A 27232-nucleotide genomic window follows, 5' to 3' on the forward strand; every position below is an offset into this window, starting at 1 on the left:
TGTGTATTCCCAGACATTTTGATTCCTTCTCCTTGTCCTGCCCTTTCTTCTTTCACTATTTTGTTCTATAACAGTATTTTGTTTTTAATCAGTTCCCCTAATACCCTCCCTTGTTGTACTTCCCTTTCTCCCCTCTCCCTTCTTATTCCCCTCTTATTGTTCTTTGGGATCTTTTTTTGTAACATTTAATAATATTTATTTTTTAGAAAAGTTAACATGGTTACATGATTCTTGCTCTTACTTTCCCCTTCATCTGCTGACCTCTCCCTCCCCCATAGCCAATGCGCATTTCCACTGAAAGGAATTCTTTGCTTGTTACATCAAATAATTTGTATAGTATTGGGATTAGTTGCTCTTTTAATATTTGATAGAATTCACTTGTGAATCCATTAGGCCCTGGCGATTTTTCTTAGGGAGTTCTTTCATGGCTTGTTCAATTTCTTTTTCTGATACGGGATTATTTAGGTATTCTATTTCTTCTGCTATTAATCTAGGCAATTCATATTTTTGTAAATATTCATCCATATCACCTGGATTGGTATATTTATTGCCATATAATTGGGCAAAATAGTTTTTAATGATTGCCTTAATTTCCTCTTCACTAGAGGTGAGGTCTCCCTTTTCATCTTTGATACTGTCAATTTGGTTTTCTTCTTTCCTTTTATTTTAGATTGACGAGTACTTTGTCTATTTTCTCTGTTTTTTTCAAAATACCAGCTTCTAGTCTTATTTATTAATTCAAAAGTTCTTTTACTTTTGATTTTATTAATTTCTCCCTTGATTTTTAGTATTTCTAATTTAGTTTTCATCTGGGGATTTTTAATTTGCTCTCTTTCTAGTTGTTTTAAGTTGCAAGCCCAGGTCATTAATCTCTGCCCTCCCTAATTTGTTAATATATACACTCAAGGATATAAATTTCCCCCTGAGTACTGCCTTAGCTGCATCACACAGAGTTTGGTAGGATGTCTCATCATTGTCATTCTCTTCAATGAAACTGTTAATTGTTTCTATGATTTCTTCTTTAACTGACTGTTTTTGGAGAATCATATTATTTAATTTCCAATTAGTTTTTGATTTACCTTTCCAGGTGCCCTTACTAATTATTATTTTTATTGCATTATGATCTGAGAAGGTTACATTTATTATTTCTGCTCTTTTGCATTTGTTTGCAATGATTCTAAGCTCTATTACCTGGTCAATCTTTGTGAATGTACTATGTGCAGCTTTGTCCCTATTTATTTTTCTCCACATATCAATTAAATCTAATTTTTCTAGGACTTCTTTCACTTCTCTTTTCTCTTTCTTATTTATTTTTTGGTTTGATTTATGTAGATCTGAAAGAGGAATATTTAGATCTCCCACTAGTATGTTTTTACTATCTATTTCCTTCTTGAGCTCTGCCAGTTTCTCCTTTATGAATTTGGATGCTATGCCACTTGGTGCATACATATTGAGCAGTGTTATTTCCTCATTTGTTTATACTGCCTTTAATCAGGATGTAATGACCTTCTCTGTCTTTTTTAATCATATCTATTTTTACTTTGGCTTTGTCAGAAATCATAATAGCCACTCCTGCCTTCTTTTTCTCATTTGACGCCCAAAAGATTTTGCTCACACCCTGAACCTTAAATTTGTGTATGTCCACCCACCTCATATGTGTTTCTTGTAGACAACATATGGTGGGTTTTTGGTTTCTAATCCACTCTGCTATTTGCTTCCGTTTTATGAGCGAGTTCATCCCATTCACATTCAGAGTTATAATCATCAGTTGTGCATTTGCTGACATTTTCAAATCCTCCCCCATTCCTACCCCCTTTTTCCTTATACTTTTTTCCTTTTAAACCAGTGGTTTGCTATTGAGCCGCTGTCCCTTATCCGCTCTCTTGATTAACTTCCCTTTCTACCCCCTCCCTTATTTTTCCCCCTCTTTTTGTAATTAAAGGCCTTATGAATTCCCTCCCTCTTCTCCCCTCCCTTTTTTTGACCTCCCCACTCCCCTGCTCCCCTTGGTTTGTCCCTTCTAACTTTCTCAGAAGGGTTAGATAAGAGTTTTATGTCCCAATGGATAGTACAGCTACTCTTCCCTCTCCGGGTTGATTACCCGCCATCTTAACCCGGAACAGCTCCAGCAATATATTTTTTGATAAACTCAAATATCCAAGCTTTGGAAGCAAGAACTCACTATTTCACAAAAATTTGTGAGATAACTGGAAAATAGTTTGAAAGAATCTAGGCATAGACTGACATTTCATATGGTATAGCAATGATTCCCAAAGTGGGCGCCACCACCCCTTGATGGGTGCTGCAGCAATCCAAGGTGGGCAGTGAATGGTGATAGTATGTGACAGGAGTCGCTAAGTATTATTTTTTTCTGGAAAGGGGGCAGTAGGCTAAAAAAGTTTGGGAATCACTGCTGTATAGCAAGATACAGTCAAAACGGAAAAATGATTTAGACACAGAGGATGATATCAAAAGTCAACTGGAGAGTATGGAAAAAATGTCCCTGTCAGATGTATGGATAATGGAAGAGATTATGACCAAATGAGAAATAGAGAAGATCACAGAAATTAAAATGGATAAATTTGATTATGTGAAATAAAGATTTCTGCACAAACAAAACTAATACAACCAAAATTACAAGGAAAACAAGAAACTGCAGCTTAGGGGCTAAAGTAATCTTCCCTGGTAAGTAAAATCTTTTTCTCAAATATATAGGGAGCTGATTCAAATCTATGAAAATAAGAGCCATTCTCCAATTGATAAATGGTCAAAGGATATGAAAAGGCAGTTTTCAGAAGAAATGAATCAATGACCATGTGAAAAAAGCTCTAAATCACTGTTGATACTACTTCACACCTATTCAATTGACTAACATGACAGAAAAAGCAAATGACAAATTTTGGAGGGGATGTACAAAAATCAAGGTACTGATACACTGTTAGTAGAATTGTAAACTAGTCCAACAATTCTGGAGAATAATTTTTAAATATGGCTAAAGAGCCATAAAATTGCATACCTTTTTACTCAGCAATATCACTTCCAAATATGTATCCCAAAGACATCAAAGATAAGAGAAAAGAACTTATTTATATAAAAGTATTTATACTGATTCTTTTTGTGGGGGTGAATAACTGGACATTTAGGAGGTACCTATCTATTGGAAAATTACTGAAGAATTAGTGGCACATAATTATGATAGAATATTATTGTGTTATAAGTGATGAAAATGGTTTTAGAACAACCTGTAAAGACTTACATGAACTACTGCAAAGTGAAATGAGCAGAATACTGTGCATAATAACAGCATTATTATAAGAATGATCAACTGTGAAAGACATAGCTTCTCTGATCAAAACAATGATCCAAGATAATTCTAAAGGATCCATGATGAAAAAAAACTATCCATCTCCAGAGAGAAACCTGATGAACTTTGAGTGCAAATCGATGCATACTTTTTTACTTTATACATCTTGTGTATGTGTGCATGTTTTCTAATATGGAGTTGTTTTATTTGACTTCACATATAAAAGTGAAATTATATAGCTTGTTTTCTGAGATGATACAAGAGGCAAAGAGAGAATTTGAAATTCAAAATTTTCAAAATATGAATCTTAAACTTCTTTTACATTTAATTGGGAAATATTCAATGCAATAAATTAAAATGTATTTTAAAAACTAGTATCCATATCTTCTTTGTACATTGTCATAATGCATTTTAATAATTATCAGACAAAAATATTATATAAATTAATTACAATTACCACCCTTTGCAGATAAGCCTGCAAAAGTCATGCTTATAAAATCTTGAACAACAAGGTCTATTTGCCACAGAGTTGAGCAACTGTAAATTCCCATTGCTTCTCTGTGGGAAGACCCAGATTTCAAAGAAAGAGTTAGTGTTCCTGATCCTAGTGCTTCTTAGAGAGATAAAAGGCAACGTGTACAATTACCCAAACATGAAAAAGTAGAAGAAAAGAACACATCTGGAGTATCAAACATCAAAGTCAACTTGATTCAATTTATCAGCATCTACATCAATTATAGAGGAAGAAAAAAACTGTCTCCAGCTAAGGGTCCAGCAGTTAGCATCAGAGTGGTGTAAGCAATGGATGTGAACTGAGACAAGAGATTTGCAATATTATCACCTTTATCTATTAAGAATAATACATTATAATTCTGGCCCTGATATTCAACTACCAATAAATCATATCTTTTAAAGTCTAAATCTACTTATCAAAGTCATTTTTGTAATATCCAAATTCCTATAACAGTGGACATCAAGAACTTCCTCCAAGTATAAGTTACTGAGCAACCATCATCAGATAATAACTATGTCTTGCTTTTCTATTCATCTAGGTTAGAGTTGGTCCACTAAAATTCAACTCTGATGTCTCAGTGTGGTGTAGAGAGAATTCGACATTCTTGAATGTTACACACAAGTTCTGGTAAGCCCTACTTACTTGAAAAGTCTCACAATGGGAACATCTTTTTTTGAAGCTCTCCCTCATTATGTTCATAGAAATTCAGTGGCAAAAGGTTGACCACTGGGCAATTATTTTTTCAGTTTACAACTAACAATTACCATTTACCAGCATTTTGAGGGGTTTGCAATCTATAATCATGGAGGGAGTAATGAAAATCATACTGATGAAATAATAGTTCCTTCAAATATTAAGGTGCAAGAAATATTTAAATGAAAACAATAAAATTAAGTCTGTCTCCTCCAAATTTCAAAAGTTAATCATATCATGTCAGTCTTTACTGCATTTACTACCAGTTGATATCATTAGATTAAGCAGAATATGCTAAATCTTTTTTCCTAAGAAACGATGGAACTCGGTAGATCAAATTATACTGTAGTAATGCACTAACATAGTTGCTGACAACCACAACACATATATTTTGGTTTTATGAAGTATCCATATCAACATATCTCTCATACTATAATGAGATTTTTAATTAGTGTATAATTTCCACTCAAATCCCCACACAAAAAGTTCAATCTGTTCATTTTTCTGTATCTCCATATCTTCCACAAGCTGTTCTCTTACCAGAGATGTACTCTGTCCTCACCTCTGCCTTTTAGACTTCTTAGATACTTCTAAGGCTTAGTCTAGGTGTCATTTCACATTTAAAGCCTTTCCTGATTTCCTTTCTCCTCCCCAAAGTATGAGTAGTCCTCTTGGATTTTTTTTTATGCAATTATATTGTGTATGTGGTTTCTCTACTTATGTATACATTGTTATTTCTTTATTAGAATAAGAGCTCCTAGGAGGACTGTTTTCTAGTTTGACACACATTTAATAAATGGTTGATTGATTGACATGCATTTATGTTGATTTTTATCTTTTCTGCTAATGTTGTTATTTGGGCAGCTAGGTTTTGTGGTGGATGGAATGCCAGGCATGGAGTCAGGAAAACTCAGCTTTCTGAGTTCAAATCCAGCCTCAGATGCTAGTTGTGTGATACTGGGCATGTCACTTAGCCATGTTTGCCTTTGTTTCCTCATGTAAAATGAGCTGGAGAAGGAAATGTCAAACTACTTCAGGATCTTCGCCAAGAAAACTCCAAATAGATTCATAAAGACACAACTGAAAATGACTGAACAATAACAACTAATGTCACTGTTTAGTTCCTGAATTCTTTGTTACCAATGGATTTCTCATCATAGGGAGTCAGCTATGAAGAAATATATATCTAGCTTTGGTTTTGAAATTGCTTTTGAAGTCAAATAATCTCATATGGCACCCACTTACTATTTTTCCCCATTAGAGTGTCTAAAATCGATGGGAGAATGTCAGACACAAAAAAAAAAAAAAATAGGAATGATACCCAAAGATCCAATTGAATCCAACAAGCATTTATCAAACATGTATATAAGAGAAAGTATTCTGGGTTCTGGTGATATAAGCATAAAATTTAAAACAGAGCCTTCTCTCAAGGAACTTATATTCTACTGCTCTGACATAGTTAAAGATAAATATAAGGCAACTGTGGAGCATTCTGGCACATCCCACATACCACTGGCTACCTGGGACTCTGCAGCTGATATGATCTGTGCTTTCAGTCTCCATGTTTTCTTCCACCTTGGGCTATACATAGGGTAATAGGATCTTAGATTTAGAGCTAGCAGAGATGCAAAACATTTTCCTGATAAGGACCCTGAGATCCATAAAGGATAAGTGACTTATTCAACATCACACAGGTAGTAAGTAGTGATACTAGGATGGGAACTTCAGGGTCTCTAGATTGAGTCCTCTTTCCATTATACTATATTTTTCATTATACTACATTGCTTCCCCATGTCTCCCTTCTACCTTTCTACCCAATTTTATTTATCCTTCAAGACTTACATTCAAGGATACCTTTCAATTAAATTCTCCAATTAAAACTGATCTCTACCTCTTTGAACTCCCATAGTATTTGTTACTTTTCTTAATGAACATTCCCATTATATGTATGGATATCTTGTCCATTTTGCTTAATCCTAAACTCCAAAAAAATAGTGACAGTCATAATTTTTATCATCCCCACAGTACCAAGCAAATAGTAGCTGCTTAATGGATTTCATTAAGTACAGTATCATCCTTCTCTCTCCACATCCAAAAAATATTCTTACACATTTATTGGAAAAACAGAATATGTATAGATGTAAATACATATATATTAAAATATGCACTACAATACCAAGTATATGCAAAGTATGAAGCAAGTAATATAGAACATAAGGCCTACAGAAAGTTATGGGAAGACTTTAGGGAAATGGGATACTGAAGCTCCTATAGCATATGAGATTGCTGTTGACTATTGCCTGATCCCCTTTAAAAACAAGAATTAGGTAACGGGCTATCAAGCCAATTCTCACTCATCTGACATTTGTACTACTAAACACAAGTTGTTCAGTCATTTTTCAGTCATATTCAATTCTTCATGACCCCATTTGGGGAGTTTTCTTGGCAAAGGTATTGCCATTTCCTTTTCCAACTCATTTTACAGATGAGGAAACTGAGGCAAACAAGTCAAATGACTGGCCTTGGGTCACATGGCTAATGAATATCTAAGGCCAAATTTGAGACCAGGATGACTCATCTTTCTGATTCCAAACCCAGTACTCTCTTCACTGCATCTCCTAACTAACCACTGACCACAAGGGGAAACCACAATTCCAAGGGCTTCTCAGACTCTGACCCTTGCCTTTGGTTCTGTATTCTCATATGTTATGACCCATACTCTTGTCATAGGTATTTGGATGTAAGTAAACTAATCAATTATGGCTCTATGCCAATACCCTCTAAGGAAAAGCTCTAACCCTTTTACCTATTCTAAATTCAGCTCATTGACAAAAGCATCTGTAATGATTACATCATTCAACTATTTCTCAGTTACAGGGTCACATAGCTAGTAAGTGTCTGAGGCCAGCCCAATATTCCATCCACCACACCACACTAGCTACCCCCAATTATATTAGAAATTAATAAAGCCAAATACACCATAATAACAATATAGGCATCTTCTCCCATACCTCAGATCCTTCTCAGAATCAAGAATCATTCTCCTGCCTCAGTAATCAACTCAAATCTATGATCTCCACTTGTCCTCCCAAACACCAATTCAATATGGGAACACCAATTCAATAATCACTTCCATTGCAAAACCTCTCAAACATTTGATGTTTAACCAGGGAAGGACCCCAGAAATCAGGACCCTTCAGTTGTTCTCTGTCTCCCAGTGCAGCTCTGACCACCAGCAAGACAGATCAGGCTTACCTTTCCACCACCATGAAATCCCAATTCAGTTATTGCTCTCAGCTCAGCATTCTATGTATTTCACTATTTGTCCATGTGCCTAGCCTATATATTTGCCCATGTGCCTAAGAGCGCAGTCTCATTATTATTCTCTTTCTTCAGGAAAATGACTAAAATGGAGAGATGCATTGGCTCTATGTCACTGACCTTGTTTGTTCCATTTCTTTACTCAGCTTCACTATTTGCAAAATTTGCACAATTCCACCTGTAGGAAATATAAATAAAGGTAATGGAGTCACCAGGGATATTAAAATAAAACTAGGTGATTGTGAGTAAACACACTGGGGTTTATGAGAGACTAGACCTGGACATGGGGATCAGAAGAGCCAAGCTGCTCCTAACTGAAAAAGGAACCATTGTCCAACTGTCACCCTGGGCCAGAGGTAACAGGATATAACTGGGTTTAATTATGAACAACTAAAAGCTGGGACAGGGATATCTACTCTAAAACCTTAAATCTAATGACATAACCCACAGGGAAAGGAAAGACTTATTTCTACACTAACTTAGTAATCTAAATCGCCAGGGCCCAAGGAGCAATGAAGTCTCTGGGTGACTGCCTCAGACCTGGAACCTGCCAGGCTTAAGTAGCTCAGCTAGGGGCTTTGTGGCTTTGTGATTCTCACTGCAATCCACTGATGATCTCTGGATGCCAAGAGCCAAGGTGGTCTCAGGTACCAAGTAGGAAGGGTTTGCTTGAAATGCTGTCTACCAGATCTCATACTTTCTTCTCTTCCTTGGCACAGGACTGTTGATCTTCTCTCTTTGCTAGATGCCACCACTCAGGATCCCAGGGGAAAATCAGGATACAGGATGTCCTTTTACTCTGAGTGCTCCCAGGGCTAACCACAGTTTGTGTTAACCCCCAATGGATTCCTTCCCAGAACACAATTCACTTCTTCCTGCTCCCTCATTCCATCCTGGAATTCCCAGCTCCAGCTCCTTCCTGCTAGATACATCTTAATACCTAATCTATAACTAATCTTATCTTCCTCACAACACACCTCCCTTAACTTCTCAGTACCTCCCTGCCTAGTGAGATTTTTGTTGTCTCATTCTCTCTAGCTGCTTGCATAGTCTTGGACAGAGTCCTTTGTGTTTTTTAAGGAAGAGGAGGTTGGGTTGAAGAAGGTTACACACCCTCCACCTGGAAAGAATGGTAAAGACCTAACAAGCAGAGAGCAAAGGAGAGGGCATTCAAGACACTAATTGGATTAGTTTAAGATTAATTAAGAATCAAAACATTTGGAAGAGTCAACTATAAACAAAAGTGATTTTTAAAAATCAGTCATAGACTTATATTAAACAATTAAAAATAAACAAATAATAACAGGGAATCATTGATAGTGCAACAAAATATCTTCATTACAAAGTAAAAATCTGTGACCAGGGGCAGCTAGGTGAAATAGTGTAGAGTGCCAGGTTTGGAGATGAGAGGTCTTGTGTTCAAATCTCACCTCAGATATTTCTTAGCTTTATGACTTTGAGCAAGTTGTTTAACCCAATTGCCTAGCCCTTATCACTCTTTCACCCTGCTCCCAATATTTAGTATCAATCCTAAGACAGAAGGTGAAAGATTTTTTTATATCCATAAAAAATAATTAAATTTACAGTGAATGCAGTTTTCTTATGGTTTCTTTTCCATTTATATTCTCTATCTTCTGTCCTGAAATGATGCTTCCCTTAGAGGAAAATAGCTGAAAAATAAAGGAAGTTTCTAAAGCTAAAAGATCATTAGTGTCTACCTGCTAGTGGAAACATGTTACATTTTTAATAGAAAATGGTTCCAAACAATATATTTTTTAATGACAAATTTGCCTCAGTATTTAGAGTAACGTAAATTGACTTAAAAATTGTCTCTTTATTTTCTAAGTACATATGGTTCATAATGGTTTCTTTAAATAGTATAGTTTAATATTCACTCCCTATTTATTTAATTTTCCACTCATATAAAACATTTATGGCCAAATAGTCTTTTAAAGCCTACAGAATTATTGAGCTTTATAATCTATGAGCCCCAAACATTTCTTTTGCACATTTGAATTAGGCAGTTTCACAGAAAATTATTATAAGTTGACACTAAATTATTCAATTTATACATGAAAATGTTTAGATTATGACAATATTATATGGTGACATGTATGTATATTCACATATCTCTTTCAGCTTCTTCAGATGTTCCCTTTCAGTGCAATTCATTGATTTGGGAAGATGTATTTGTATCTCTGAGCTAACAAAATCCATTTTCCCATATAACATTTAATTTCTACTTTTATATTGAAACATAATGGTGTCCTATTTAGGAATTTCTATTCCATCACAATAAATGTCATTAGATTTTATACCAGATAGGTGTAATCTTTATTCCTAAATCTCTACCTCCATCTTTATCTGCCTTTGATCTCAGACATGTTTCAATATATGAAAACACAAGTTGCAAGTTGATGAAATTTATATTCTTTGTGATACTAGCCACATGTGAAAGAGAAATAGGTAAGCACCTATGTGACAATATCTTTAAGGAACACCAAGAGGCAGGCCTTTAATAATGCCTCTTTCTTTGCTACTAAACTAGCCTCCATCCTCTACTCCCTTGTTATAATCATAGAAATTACCACTATTCTAGTTATTCACATATATTAAAGCATTGAAGGTTCCAGTAAAAATACAAAGATGATGTCAGTGAGGGATATTATATTAAGCCATACTATCAATTAGTACCAGATCTTAAATCACCTTAACATATTAGCACTAGAATATAGCAAGGACACAAGACTTCAGACATTTAACAGCTTTCATATTGGTCTGCTTTTCAAATAACAACTGTCCTGGTTCAAGCTCTGATCATCTCATATAAACTATTACAATAGCCACCTCATTGATCTTCCGGCTTTTTTCTCTCTCATTTAGTTTTTATTATAGCCACCAAGTACACTGGCATGCTAAAAATAAACTTAGAAGCATGTGTCACCTTAGCATTCTTGACTCCATAAGGCTCCTGGGGAAAAGGGATAAAGGGGAGAGAGGTGTTAGGACTTTTTTCCCAAATGAGATTTAATGGTATTCACAGAAATTTTTTTTTCTTTTTCTTTTTTAAACCCTTACCTTCCGTCTTAGAGTCAATACTGTTTGTTGGCTCCAAGGCAGAAGAGTGGTAAGGGCTAAGCAATGGGAGTTAAGTGACTTGCCCAGGGTCATGCACCTGGGAAGTGTCTGAGGTCAGATCTGAACCTGGGACCTCCCATCTCTAGGCCCGTTCTCAATCCATTGAGCTATTCAGCTGCCCCCCACAGAAAATTTTCTAACCAAACATCAGGTATTTGTTCAGATCTTTAAGATACTAAGTTAGTACTGGACAAAGAGTCAAAAGAATAGACAATCTTAGTTTAGAGTATTTTGCTTGATTTTGCTCTCAGTTCATGGAGTACAATGGCTAGAAAGCCTCTCCCTGATAAGAGCAGGAAGAGTCATAATTTTTTAGTGCAGGATTCAGATTTTGAGATCTCACACTCAGTTCAGGCAGTAGTCTAAAGTTCAGCAGCTTGCCTCAGACTAAGAAAAAGCTTATTCTTTTTTATTCCCTGTATATAGCTCTGATTTGAAGATCTTTGGTCTCAGAAATTATGTGACATGTGGGTAGAAAATCCTATTAAATCCTTGATTATGATCCTATTCTATTGAAAACAAAAGAGATTTGGGGGACTCTTCACAAAATTCTATTTGCAGGATCTGAGCAGAGGCTGTGACTCCAGTATGATTCTCACTTTTAAGATAGTCTTGTATTATATACAAATGAAGCTAGGATCCAAAACAGAAGATATATGACCACACAGTTATTAGCCTTTGTCTTTTTAGACAGCAATAAAATGTTTGATTTTTGCATTGCATTCTAGCCAGAAGAAAACTTCAATTTCCCTAGAGATAAATATAAATTCTTCAGTCTGGTATTTAAGGCCTCCAAAATCTGTTTCTCACTCATTTTTCTGGATTTACTTTATATTACTCTCCTTAACAATTCAGCCTAACTGAACTTCTTTTTGTTCCATAAACTTGATATACCATCTTGCCTTGTCATGCCTTTCCACAGGCTATTCCTGTGGCTAATATACATTGACTCCTTACCACTTAAAATTCCAAATTCCTTCAAGGCAGCTAGGGATTGCTTCCTTTGCAAAATTTTTCTTCTTCCCTGCTCATATCTATTTTTAAAAAATACTCTTTATTGATGCCTTAATTTTATAATAGTATTTGGAAATACCTTCTCCCTCTGGCCTACCCAAATGTCTTGAACAAACCCTCTATTTTAGTAAAGAAAAATTAAGCTATTAATACCTGATAAAAGTACCATATCATCATAGGCACATGATATTCTTCCCTAGTAGCCCCCACCTTTCTACCAAAAAGGGGAGAAAGGGATATCCCTTTATCTATACTTAAGGGCCTCAACTATAAGTTCTTGGTCACAGTCTATTTTGGGATACTGTTATTGACACCTTCTGTTTCCCATTTAACTATTCTATGCCACTGATGTATTTTTCATTTGTTTAACTAATAACCTAGTAGTTTGATAATTACTACTTTACAATATAATTTGAGGTATAATAATTCTATATCCTCTTTATTTCTAATTTTTCATAATTTCCTTTGAGGTTCCAGACTTTTTCTTCTCTCAGGTAAATTTTTTCATTATTTCACTAACTTCCAAGGAATGTCTCCTTTGTAATTCAATTGGCATAGTATTTATTTTGCAAATTATTTCCCCACTCTACCAGTTCTTAGTGTTCTTGCCTTCCTGAAGTTACTTTGTATATATTTGTATATTATATTCCTTGAGTAGACTATATGCTCCATAAAAATCTATGTAACCCCAGAGTCTTACACAAAGTAGATACTAAATGATTGTTGAATTGTATTAAAGCTCTTTGAGGGAAAGGGGCCTCCTTATAGATTTTTTTATTAAGAATATAATGGGGCACTATTTCTTCAACAAGCTATTAAGAGACCAATTTAATAAAGCATGGAAAAGAATTGGAGAAATGGGGTAAATGAAAAAAATCAGGTGGTAAAATCCAAAGCATGGGGCTATATTCTGAGAATGGCAGGCCTTTATGAGATATAACTATGGTCAAAACAAGGAAGAAGGAGAGTGACCAATAAAAGGAGAACAGAGAAGCTGAGAAAGTAGAACTTAGTCTGCTTTACAGGTAGCATGCTAGAGAGAAAAGAACTCAGGTTTTAGAATAATAAAAACCTAAGTATACATTTGGCTCAGATCCAGTAGTAAGAATAATTAAGTTGTTTGTCTTCTCCATGCCTCAGTTTCCTCATCAGTAAGATACAGATAATAACACACTAAAAATTGCTAAACTAACAAGAGGAAAGTGTTTTGTAAACAAAGTACTATATAAATATGATTAGTAGACACAGTTTTACCTTGGACTGTACAACATTGATATTTTTGCAGTAAGTATCTTGGACAAATATGGGACTAGTTATCAAAGTCATATAGGAAACTAAACCTAGAAAACTTCTAAACTTTAACTATAGCTTGATGACAGTTTGGTGACATATCCTGACTATCAGCTTCCCAGGCTTCCTTCTCTCTCCCAAAGGACACACTGACCTCATTGATTTAGCTCACTACTTTGTTGTTCAGGGCATTGATGGACAATGCACTTCCCAGGCAGCAAAAATCGATGACAGCTTTGAGCTCTGTCCTGCTGATGAAAATCTTTGGCTGAGTAGAGGACTCTCCTAATGTAGCTTTGTTATAAGCCTACATCCTGACACCCCACATGTGACAAGTACTATCCTACCTTAGACTACCCCATCTGGTCTCTTGGATAAGCTTTTTAGTATAATCTGGTGGGCACAGGAGTCTTAACTTACATGGGTTAGGTCTGATCCTGGGGGCTTGACCCCACAGAGTCCATTTCTTTTCCCTTCCCTCATTGTCCCTACATGAATTGATGTAGCCACGTTTCCAAATTAAATGTGATTATAGCTTAAGCTTCAAGTTGTCCCAAAATGTGAGTTGTAGAGTTCCCAAATCTTACAAAGGAACTCACTATAAAAAAAAGTTTTGGAGAGGTGACAGACTCTATTTAACTCACAAACAACCAATAAGATTCTAAGGACTCAAGAGAGTCTATGAACAATTATAGAAGCATAAAGCAGGCAAATAGCCCATTTGCTGCACCCCATCAACACCTGAAAGGAAATGAGCTTAGAGTTGTTTTCAAGGATATTTTCCATCACTCTGATGAGTCCCTCTTTCCAAGAAACCCAATCTAGTGTTCCTGTGCAGTCTCTCCAAGTGCTAACCTGTGATTTAAACTCTCACAAAAGCGAAATATGCTCTGGGACTTCATGAGCAACAAGCCTTTTTCTCTTTAGACCTTTATTGTCCAAGTCAATGGTTTTGTTTTCCAAGTTGGTATGTTGCACAGGAATAAGGTAAACTGATTTCTTCCTTCTCTAAGGAATATACCACATTAGGAGTCAAATCTATATCTAGATGGTCTAATAGCTCAATTCTCAAAAGTCAGGAATATTTTAACTTGGAGTTACACAAGCCAACTGTCAAAACTAGAGCTTCTCTGGACATCCTCATTCTGCACTGGAAGGCTAGATGGTGATAGCACATTCAGAATCACACACACACACTCCTCTCAGAACAGCACGTGTGGATTCAAAATCAATGTGTTTTAACTATCTCTTTTAGGTTATATACAAGCACGTGTCCCCCAAGACTATGTACTGTTACAAGTGACCATTACTGTTACTAGTGAGGGGTGGAGGAACAGACATTCTCCCCCATCTCCAACTTGAGAGAAAAATGTAAATGAAAAAAAAGTTGTCCTAATAAAACTGTCAGAGTGTGACTAGCCTGATTTTATAAAACAAAGGACAAATGGCTGATCCTTAATTAGTCAATAGTTAATGAAGAAGCCACATAACACAATGGATTGAGCACTGGCCCTGAAGTCAGGAAGACTCAAATTCAAATGTGACCTCAGACACTTAATAACCATGTGATGCTGAGCAAGTAAATTAAGTTCTGCCTCAGTTTCCATAACTGTAAAATAAGGACCATAGTAGCACCTATCTCCAGTATTGTTGGAAGCATACAATGAAATCATATTTAAGTGCTTAAACACAATACCTGGCACATAGTAGGTACTCAATAAGTTCTTATCCCTTTCCCCAATAATCAAGAGTTCTCTATTTCTAATAGGTTGGTTCCAAATAATAGGGCTATAGATTTAGAGCTTTAAGGGATCTTTGATTATATCAATCATAATTCTCTTATTTTATAGATGAGAAAACCAAGACATAGATAGACACAATAAGTGACTTGGACAAGCTAGTAAGTGACTGAGGCAGCATCAAACTCAGGTCTTTCTTGTTCCAAATCCAGTGCTCCATTTACTGTGAGCCTCCTAGCTGCCTCCAAATAATGGCTCACTCCTTATAATCTCATTTGGTTGGCTGGTCTATTTCAATTTGATAATCTGATCAGCCAAAAATGCATTCTATTCACCCTCTTATATTAAATACTTTAAATATCCAACAAGGCCTGACAACTAAAGCTACAAAACTGAAGAGATGCTCAGAAATAATGATTCCCTACGACCAGGCATGAACAGAAAAAAATGTCAGCAACTGCAGCCTTGTGTACTCAGGTGAGGTACCTGCACATGAAGGAATAGGGAAGGAGATTCTATCAGCCCAGGACATAACAAGACACTAAAGTATTACTTTAAATGAGATGGAAAATAAGTACACTGCTGGGGAGCAAGAGGAAAATCTACTCAACTTCTAGCTGTTAAAGAAACTATATGAATTTATTACCAAAATTATTCAAAAGACTATCTTTCCCTGGGCAATGTAAAGGCAGCATTAGGGTTTCTCCTCCTCTCCCAGCTCCCAAAATGAATAATGTTCCCCAAGAATAAATACATATGATCTGACACCCCCCACCCTTAGCCCCAAGCTAAATGGGCCTTGAAACTAGCAGATATTATTGGCAGCCTAGGGTGAATTAAATAATCCTACCCAGTTTCTTGTGAAATAAACTAAGAAGAAATTGGGGATGCTTTGTAACTACCTGATCAAGCAGGTAGATTCCCTCAGGTGGAATACATTCCTCCAAGGTGTCAGAATTATAAAGAATATTAAGATTTATTTTTATTCTTGCCATCTCAAACTTAATACATTCAAAACAGGATGCATCTTTTCTCCCAAACCCACTATATATGAGTGTGAACATTTGCGTGTATATAGATATATATGTATATGCATGTATGTTTATATATGTGTATGTGTGTATGCATACGTGTATGCGTATATGAAACCAGTGAGAGAATTTATTTTTTCATTCCCCATTTCCAATGAGTTGCCTAGTTTTCTTGCTCTAGCATATCACATCAGTCCCTTTCTCTCTATTCACACAGCCCCCACCACCTCAGGGAGGTCAGAAGAAGTGATACAAGGACAATCTCAAGGTCTCTCTGAAGAACTTTGCTATTAACTGTGAGACATGGGAGACATTGGCACAGGACCATGCTATATGACATGTCCCAAAATAAAAGATGCAGTGCCCTATGAACAAAGCAGAATTGTAGGAGGTCAAGTGAGAAAGGTAAGAAGCACCAATTTAGAAACATCCCGAGCCCAAATGTTTAGATGATCTCTTTTTACTCAACCAGTGAGTCTTTAGAACTTATGTTGATATGATCAGCCACAGTCAGACACACTATACATTGACTCCACCATAGTGATATCATTTTGGGCCTCTTCGAGTATAAAGAACAACAGCCAAATTCACCCAACCACCATTCTAGTTCCTAATTGGTATCCCTACTCCAAGTTTCTACCCTCTCCAACACATGTTCCATAGAGCTTCCAAAACAATTTTCCTTAAGCATAGGTCTGAATCTATCACTCTACTGCTAAATAAGCTCTAGGGGCTACTTTTTGCTTGTATGAGTCAATTCTAACACTTTAATGTGGTATTTATATTTACAATCTGCCTCCAACCTACTATTTGAAACTTGAACATTCCTCCCTTCTATATATTTTGCAGTCTGGGTAAATTGACCTTGCTCTTCTTTGCACGTGGCATTCTAATTTCCATCTACATGTCTTTGCAAAAATTTTGCATTCCCCTTCTTGGAATACACCCCCTCCTTTCCTCATAGCCACCTTTTGGAATCCCTTGCTTCCTTCATAGTTAAACTAAAGCTTCATCCTCTACATGAGGCCTTTTTCAATCTTTCCCAATATATATTCTTCCTTTGCTTCTGTGTCCATATTATCACCCCTGATAAAATATAAATTCATTAAGGACAGAGACAGTTTCTTTCCCTAGAAACTAGAGTATTGCTTGCTTTATGCTAAGCATTTAAAATGCTTATTTACTAACTGAATCTATATTTGATGAGAGGGGCTCTTCTCAAGTTGGTACATACTAGCTCCCTGGGCAAGTTCTATATGGAATCAAATGTCTGCTTCATTGTGATAGAGTCATCCTCTGAAAAAAAGTCCCTAGTCCAGTACTGCTTGAGCTCAACCCTGGAAGAACTAATTTTTTTCTGACAAACTAGATAAAATTCTTAAGGTTTTTCCATGTGGTATCAAAGACTAGGCCCATACACAGAAAGTTGTGTTAACTAAGTTATTTGGCTTTATTTAATCAAAAGAGGAAGGAGAATTGCTGAGTAATATATACATCTGTGCTGAGAGCAAAACAGAACTATAATGATAACTCCTAGTTCCTTGATGAATATTCAGAGATATAAGTGACTTACATTGATGGGGGAAGCTAGGTGGCTCAGTGGATTTAAAGTCAGACCTAAAGATGGAAGATTCTGAGTTCAAATATGACCTCAGATACTTCCTAGCTGTATGACCCTGGGCAAGTTCCTTAAACCCACTGCCTAACTTTTACCACTCATCTGCCTTAGAACTAATATGTAGTATTGATTGTAAGACTAATGGTAAGGGTTTTTTGTTTTTGTTTTTAAAAAGCACATTGATCTTTGGGATAGAGTTTCTTAAGAGAACTCATTTGCTTTCCAAGTATTCTATTCAGGTTTGATTTTGTTCTCAGTCCTTCAACAAAATTTTGCTTCTTCCTTAAAATTGTGAAAAATGTGCTTGGAATTGGGAAGTTGATTTTAATGGATGGGCAGAATTATGTACACATTTCACGAGGTTTCCCTAAGTCAAGAGAGTGAAAAATTTCCGCAATACTCCAAGTCTATTCTAGCTCTCTGTCATATGTCTATATGATACAGTAGTTTCATCTACACACTTTCCAGTTTTTTTTTAATTCAGTATTTTTTTTACCTTGGAAACAGTGTGTGTTGTAGGATTAGGGAAACTGTAAGATAACAGGGGGCAGTGACAATGAATTCTCCCTAATCCCTGGTCTTTGGAGAAAGATAGGCAGGCTTGACTGGATGGGAGGGGCAGGAGCATGTGGAGTTCTCCTTCACCTCCCCACTCCCTCTAAGCAGTTAGAAGTCTGTTAACAGTTTAGTAATGGAGGATAATCTAGCTTGGTAACTTCTGGGCCAAGATGGTAAGTGGGGAAAGGCTAACCCTCCTTGTGGTGATATCTTTCTCTGTATTATTTCCCCAGAGGATAGAATAGGTCAGTGGTTCCCAAATGTTTTTGGCCTACCACCCCCTTTCCAGAAAAAATATTACTTAGCCCCCTGGAAATTAATTTTTTTTAATTTTAATAGCAATTAATAGGAAAAATAAATGTACCTGTGGCCATCACCGCTTTCCTCAATCACTCCAGCACCCACCAGGGGGCAGTGGCACCCACTTTGGGAATCACTGGAATAGGTGAAGCTTGATGTCTTAGAAGCTCACTGGCTCAGAGGTTAGGATCAACTTCAGAGCCACTAGTAAGAGGAATTTGGCTCATGGAGGATGTAAGTATTTCTCCAAATTATCTGTATTCACCCACTGTTCCTAGATTATAAGGGTTTAATGATATCTGGGAATGGGAAGGAGGGAAATGGCTTAGGATTGATAGGTAAGGAGAAACTACCTAAAACAGCTATGTCTAATAAGCAGCCCCTCTCCCCAAAGGGGGAAATGTATCTTGAATGGCTGATCTCCTATCTAAGCTTCTAAATATTCTTCTTTCTAAAACTAGATAGCTAAACTAAGGTAGACTGTTGTCTTGTTTGAAGATCTAACAAAGTAACGCAGCTTACTTTGAACTGAACAGCTCCAGCAACTACACAGAGTATGTGTCCCCAGAGCCAAGAGCCAAGCCTGAGGAACCTTGCAAGAAGGGTGACCTGGCTTTTTATACCAGGACTCCAACTGCCTTTTAACTGTCCCCTTTCTTAGAGTTCTAGGGGGCACTATGGAATTCTGTGATGTAGCTTGAACCCCTCTCAGCAATATGGATCCAACAGTCTATATAAATTGTAACCATGTCTTATCTGCATAGGCTTTTTCTTGAAAATGGGTGTATATTTATTAAACATACAAGATAAAAACAAATCAAATTATTTGGAAAGGTTGTAATCCAAAAATAAATATATCAAACTACAAGAAACATTTTTCTATGAATTCAGTAGTTCCAATAAAAATCTTCAAATCACATGTATTATATTCATAGAAAACACATATAGATGGAAAAAAAAGAAATCCTAGCTTTTCAAAATTTTGGAGTCAGAAGGGACTGCAAGTAGCCATCAAGTCCAACCCATACCCAAAATGGAATCCTCATCACAATATCTGATAAATGGTCATCCAGATTTTTCATGAAGAACTCCAAGGAGGGAGAACCTACCAACTCTAGAGGTGGCCCATTTTTCTTTTGGATAGCTCTAATTGCTAGAAAGTTTTCCTGAACTCAAATCAATTTTGTTTTCTGCTCCATTCTTCCTCCATTGTTCATGGTTCTGCCATGATATATGGTACTATACATTTTCAAGATTTCTAAAGTTAAGGGTGCTCTGAAATTCTTGGTCAGTTGAAAGGAGAGATAGAAATGTACTCAAAAAGAAAAATCATAGGCCTAAACTCCCCAGCCACAAAGAGGAAAAGAGAGTATCTCTCCTCACATCACCATTTTTATCCTTTTTCCAATCCTTTTACCAAATTCTGGCATCTTGCCTGAAAGTATCTGTTACCCATAAAAATTATTAGTCTATTTACTTAAGGGGAGTAGGGAGAAAAGCAGGAAGGTAAATTACTTCTACTAAAGAAGGTGGTAGTTTTGATTTCCCCCCTGAAGATACTAGTCTAATGGAATGTCAATTATCTCACCTCTCACAATAGTGTTCATGAAACCTGAAACTTCTCAAATCTTAATTTCCTAGACCTTTTCCGTCTCCCTCAGCTTAATGCTTCTAAATTCAGCAGACTGGCATATGGTTAATTAGGAAAAGGTTTATCCCTCACTAAGGATATCAGTACTAGCTTAACTAGAAGCTTAGCACAGTGACTGTCACAGTGCCTACCCTAGCTTGTTGATTGGTTGACTGTTACTGCAATCTACCATTTTTCCCTTCCAGAGAGGCTTCTTACTGAAACTTTATTCTGACTTTAATTTGCAACCCCAGAGAATTCCCCAGTTACTAGTGAGAATGCCTCAGTTTACCCTATGGCCTTAGTGAAAAAGCTGCCAAAGATTTTTAAAATAAATTGGGAACCACTGTGAACTAAAAACCTTGGACATCTTCCAAGGTCACCAAGCTGAGTAGTAACAACAGAAATTGGAAATATTGATTACTGCTCTAGAATGAGACTGGTCACCTGTGCTCAAGAAAGATGCGCCACTAATCCTGTTAGATGGATCAAATGAAGTAACATCTTTCAACAGCTTTGAAAAGCTAAAAGGCGTCAGCTAACATGGTATCCTGCTATTGTAGGTCTTGTGATTTTGTGTCATAACAGAAAAATAAAATTTAAAACTTTCTGAACATGAATCATGTAACCATGGAAAATTTTTCTATTAAAAATTTAAAATAAAATAAAATTTAAAACTTTATTCTAGTAATGAGATGATAACATGTACAAAAGAAGTTAAAGTTTGTAAAGTACTTTCACTAACTTTTCTCATTTGGGTCTCATATCAGCCCCATTAAATAGGTATCACAGGTGTTATTATACACATTATATGGGGGGGAAAACCTCAGAGAGGTTGTGAGTCTTCCAGTTTCACAGTCAGTTAAGTGTCAGAAGCAAGATCTGACACACTGAGCTCCAAGTCCAGCATTTTGCGATTACTTCCTTAATCAATGTTTCCATGACAACCCCTGCCTCACCTTAAGTGATGACAATAATTGATGACTCATTGATATTGATAACTTACATTTATATTTCTACTTTAAAATGTATAAAGGAGTTCAAAGTAATTGGTGCTAGCTCTGAATTCTTAAAAATGCTTATTGTTTACAGCAGTGGTTCCAAACTCAACAAGAAGTGGGGGCCAAAATATCTGTACATAAAATATTTATGGCCGAGCTCTTTGTGGTGGCAAAAAAAAATGTAAAACGAAGGTATGCCCTTCAATTGGGGAATGGCTGAACAAATTGTGGTATATGCTGGTGATGGAATACTATTGTGCTCAAAGGAATAATAAACTGAAGGAATTCCATGTGAACTGTAATGACCTTCAGGAATTGATGTAAAGTGAAAGGAGCAGAGCTAGAAGAACATTGTACACAGAGACTGATGCACTGTAGTAAAATCGAATGTAATGGACTTCTGTACTAGCAGCAGTGCAATGATCCAGGACAATTCTGAGGGATTTATGGAAAAGAACACTACCCACATTCAGAGGAAGAACTACAGGAATGGAAACACAGAAGAAAAACAACTGCTTGAACACATGGGTTGAGAAGGACATGATTGGGGATGTAGACTCGAAACTACCATACCAATGCAACTATCAACAATTTGGAAATGTCTTGATCAATGACACACGCTAAAACCAGTGGAAATGCACATTCGCTATTGGGAAGAAGGGTGAACGGGAAAGTTAGAACATGAATCATGGAAGCATGGAAAATTTTTCCAAAAAATAAATTTTTTTTAAAAAGCTCCAAAATATCTGTACATAAGGATCCTTAAAAGCAATATAATGACTTCTTTTTCAAATGTATTGTCTCCCTGGGTTTTTTTTTTGTTAAATATTTCCCAATTAAATTTTAATCTGGTTCAGGATGCACTCAAAATCATGTCCAATACCGCTGATCTCCACTATCATTCTGGAAATTAATAGTAGTGTATTGCCTTATCATATATTTTATTATCTTAAAATAGTCTTTTGATCTTGCAGGGTAGGGGAAGACCATTTTTTACATGTTTATCTTCAGCTTTTCATCTTATCTATCATAATGTAAATTCTTTGAGAGGATGAATTTTGTATTTTGTCTTTTTTTCCACTACCATGGCTTATATAGAGTAGATAGTCCAGAAATATGACTTACTTTGCTATGTTACAGCCCTTTTTGTAGAAGTTCTTATTGACTAACAAGCAAATTAACTCATTTCAAATACAGAGAAACCATATATTCATTGATTCATTCAACCATGATTTATGAATGTGTACTATATGCTATATTTATGCTTCAATAGCTCAAGAGCCTTTGATTTCATCAGTATGGGGCTTCCTCCACAGAACAGTTTGGAACTCCTCTGTGTCTTACAGATAGCAACTCTGTGAGTTGCTGTGCTGAAAAATTCATTCCTTACAGCCAGAGCCTCTCTAAATTTAATAGGACTAGTCCTCAGATGAAAGAAATACAATCTCTCTCTGGACCAATTTTTTTGTTAAGTTGTTTCTTAGTTCTGTCCAACTCTTTTATGAACCCTTTTCTGGAGTTTTCTTGGCAAAGATACTGAAGCAGTTTGCCATTTCCTTCTCCAACTCATTTTATAGATGAGAAAATTGAGGGAAACAGGGTTAAGTGTACAAGATGAGATTGGAACTCAATTCTTCCTGTTTCTTGCCATGGCATTCTATCCCCTGTAGCAACTTTCTTCCTCTTTGGGGCTATATTTAAAACATTTTCAGTTCTATAGGTTCTGGGAAGGCTTCCCCTCAGCTTATATAGCCTTTAAAAACCCAGCGTGACCTCTATGTCAGGATGTGGCATCATTGGAACTTGGTTAAAGTAAATGAGTAATGGTGGCATGCATGTATGTAATTAAATTCAATATGGAAAATATTTACTAAGTACTTCCTTTTTCAAGCCACTGTGCCATGCCTCAAGAAAAGATGAAAAGAGATAAAGAGATAAAAAACAAAAGTTAGTTCTTGCCCTTGAGATTCCAACCAAAAGTCCATGTGTTAATGTAATCCTAGTATTTTATAGTTTGTGTTCTTTATAGTTTATAGTTAAGTTTCAAATTTCTACATTAAAAGTCACTTCCATTTTCCTCTGCATGTGAATTTCCAACTGATTCTTCAATAAGAATATGTTTTTTTTTTCCTCAAGAGAAATATCAGATCCATCTCTGGACAGGTATTGCTTTCCTGGTATCATTTTCTTCTTGTCCTTATTGAATGATATCCTGAAATTCCCCAATATCATGACTTCCTTTTGATTTCTTGTTCTAACTGCATCTAGCAGTTGTGAGCTCATTGCCTTTCAGCTTTAATTCAGGATCTCAGCATTATTCACAAATGGCCACTCTAAGAAGTGCTGACCTTGACCATCATGTTCTCTGGGACACTAACTGGATAAAAAAATTCATGGAGTTGGATTTGGTGTGGGACAAGATTAAAAGACTGGAAAAAAATGAACAACTACCTTAAAAGTCAAAAGAATGTATTGAACATACTAAAAGGCCATTTTTAAAATGGATGCAGATACTCTAGTAAATCTTCTGCATTCCAGCACTAAGAAAGAATCATGGAATCCAGGTTCAGAGGAAACTCCCAAAGGTCTTTTTAAAAGATGGGCTGCAATGAGCCATTGTGGACCCACAGTATTTTAGCCTGTTGACTGGTAACTTCTCAGAAAACCTGAGGTGTACTAAAGACTACAGGAAAGTAGTAAATTAGGGGAGCCAAGCTGATCCTAAAGTCCTTTGGAGTTACTATAAAAATCTGATAAATTAGATCTTTTTACCCTTTAGAACTGAAAAAAGGAATGGCTTATTTTCTTCTAATACTTGTAAGAAATTAAATTTAGGTTTTATGTTAAATATGAGAATTCTAAAGTAATATTGTGGTCACCAATTTAAGATATTATAACTTAAGTTAAAAATGGCTTTTAGTAGCTTTATTTAAAAAAAGGTAGAAAGAGTGAAAATGAAAAAGGTAGCTAAAAAGTCAGGTTTTTAACAAGCCTACTAGTCCTCCTCCAGTGAAGTGAGGCTCAGTCCCACAGGGGCTTTCCCACGTGGTGTCTTTAGTTAGAGTTCCACCAACTCAGGCTCCTCCAAACCCATGGCAGGGATCACCAGAACCAATCTCTCCAGAAGCTAGGCAAGGAAGGCCAGCTACTCACCCACCCAAGATGAACTCCAAAGGAGAAGACCAAAGACCAAGTCCCAAGGCAAAGTCCTCCAACACCAAAGTCCAAGGGAGAAGATCCAGGAGCAGACCTCCAAGAAGCAGACCAAGAGCCAAAATCCAATGTTGAAGGTCCCCTATACAGGAAGTTCAGGACTTTTTATAGTCCTTTTTCCACATCACTTCCTGTCCCTTCCTCCACTTTATGGGAACCAATTGCAGTCTTTCAATTTGCCTTGTATTACCCAGGGGCAGGGAAGTGGCCTCTGGAGTTGTCACTCACTTTAGTAAATGATTTGCAAACTCTCTTACTTAGTGTTAAGTAGGGGTGTTTAAGTTTTTGACTGATTAATTAAAAATTGCTGATTGATAGACGAAGAAAGTTTGATTCACTCTTCACACACTGAAAGTATGTATACTTGCACATGTATACACATACACACATTCACATATACATACATGCCTTTCCACACTCTCTCATTTTATTTTGTATTTTTTCCCTTTATTTCATGGGATGCTATGCCCAAAGAATTAGTCTACAAATAGCTAGCCTATTAGTTTTGTATCTGCATACTAAGCTCTTCCCTTAGAAAACAGACACAGAGACACAATATGTTGCCAGGACCATGCTCAAAACTTGTGCAAGCTTGTATTTCTCTGACATAACCATCAAGAATGCAGAGTCACTTCCCTACTGGAGGAGAGCCTTTATAGTTAACAGATGTTAGGTTTCCATGTATCTATATAAATGTAAAACAATAGACAAAACCAGAACATTTTAGAGCTTATAAGGAACATTTGAGTTCATTTATACTAACTTCACATACAGAAAGAGAGAATGATGTCTATATTTCCCCAAAGAGGATCATCCACTCTCATTCTGATCCCTTTTAGTGATCAGAATCTCACTACCACCCACACCAGCTAATTTCTACTTTTGAACAATTCTAAATGTTCAAAAGTTAATACTTGTATAAATCTGATAGCTGTCTTTCTACAGTTCCTCCCCAGTGTTCCAAGTTACCCATTCTGGAATTATACAGAACAAATCTATTTCCATTTAGGATTATAGGAACATAGATTTCAAACTAGAAGGGACCTTAGTAATATGTAATCCAAAGTCATTTTTTTACAAATAAGGAAACAGGCATAGAAACGATACGTGACTTGAACAACTTATTTGCTATAAGGAGCTGACTTAGGTGCCTGAAAAGATCCTCCAAATTCTAAATCCTGTGCTGTGTCTATTATGCAACTTTTTGAATATTTAAAAATAATTCACATGCTTACCTTTCTTTCTTCTTTCTCCTCAACACCACAGGCTCCTTCAATCATTAATCAAAGGGTATTTATCAGATGTTTTACCATCCTGGCCATCCTTACAAAATCACACATGATATTAATTTGGATTTGTGTGCATGCATGTGTGTGTTGGGGGGGGTATTTGTTTTTTGGTTTTATAAAACACAGATGAGCTTATATAATATGAAACAGAATTGAATTTATAATCTGCTAAAAACAACCTAACCATTTTCAAACTACTAGCTAAACCTGCTTCCATTATCTTTTTCTTATAAATTTATTTTCTGGCATATAAGTACATGTCTTTACATTTATCCCCATTGCATTTCATCTTCAATTCAACCTAGGGTGCCAACCTGTCAAGATGTTTTATCCTTACTCTGTCATCCAGTGAATTTGCTATCCATACCATCCTTGAATCATTTTCAAATTTAAATAAGGATGTCGAGTATGTTTTTATCCAACCATGGATAAAAAAATGTTGAATAGCATAAGGCCAATCACAAGCCCTTGTAAACACTCCACTGAAGACCTCCTGCTAAATTGGCATTGAAATATTAAGGGTTACTATTTGAGTCTTGACATTCAACCAATTCCAAATCCAACTAGTAGTAATATTATCTAGTTCATATTTCTCAGTGTTTTCCATAAGAATAGCAAGAAATATTTTATCAAACACTTTTTTAAAATCTAGGTAATTTCATCTGGAAAATGTCTTGTTTAGCACTATGGAATCTCAGAGCTGAAAAGAACATTGGTATCTATCTCAGGTAATCTAAACTTAAATAAGAATCACCTTTAAAACATACATAAATGAAAACAAATTAGAATTAAATTTTTTTAAATGTAAGTAGTCATATAGCCTTGAATCTATTATCCAATTTTGAATCCTGACTTGGACGTTGACCAGCTATATTGTCCTGGGTAAATCACTGGTCTGATCTTGGTCTGTTTCCCCATCTGTACAACGGGAATGTTAATACCATTCATTTGATGGGAACAAGAGTCTGAGAATATGACCTACAGCATCAATAACCCATTTTTGTTATAAACTGCAAAACAGCTCCAATGGGAAAATTTGCATATGATCATGAGCCATTTTTTAGCACTAAGTCTTTGTTCTTTTTCTATATTATATTTGGCCTGGTCTCTGTATGGCGCACCAATGTCCTACCACTACCCAATGACCAGCCTCATAAATAAGCTGTCCCCAATAAAATCTATTTACTACCATGCTGTCATGGATTGCCCTCTTTCTTTGATATCTCAGTATTCTCTTGGAGTTGGGAATATCCCTGAGATCTGCCACCCTACACCACTTAATACAATTGCAGAGTTAAAATGGAATTTGGTCGTTTTATCCAACACATTCTTCAACAAGAATCCTCGCTACAATATGACTTTGAAAAACTGTAGTAATAAAGAACCCAGTATCTCCATAGACAGACCATTTCACTTTTGGCTACCTTCAATTGTTAGGAAATGTTTTCCTACCATCCATCTCTTAATTTCCTTTTAATGTACTTCTGTATTCTGGAACATTATAGAACACTTTTAATCTCTTCTCCACATGTCAGCTCTTCAATACTTAGAAGTTATCATCTTTTCTTCTCCAGGAAAA

Source organism: Gracilinanus agilis, chromosome 4 (assembly GCF_016433145.1).
Source record: "Gracilinanus agilis isolate LMUSP501 chromosome 4, AgileGrace, whole genome shotgun sequence".
Classification (NCBI taxonomy): domain Eukaryota; kingdom Metazoa; phylum Chordata; class Mammalia; order Didelphimorphia; family Didelphidae; genus Gracilinanus; species Gracilinanus agilis.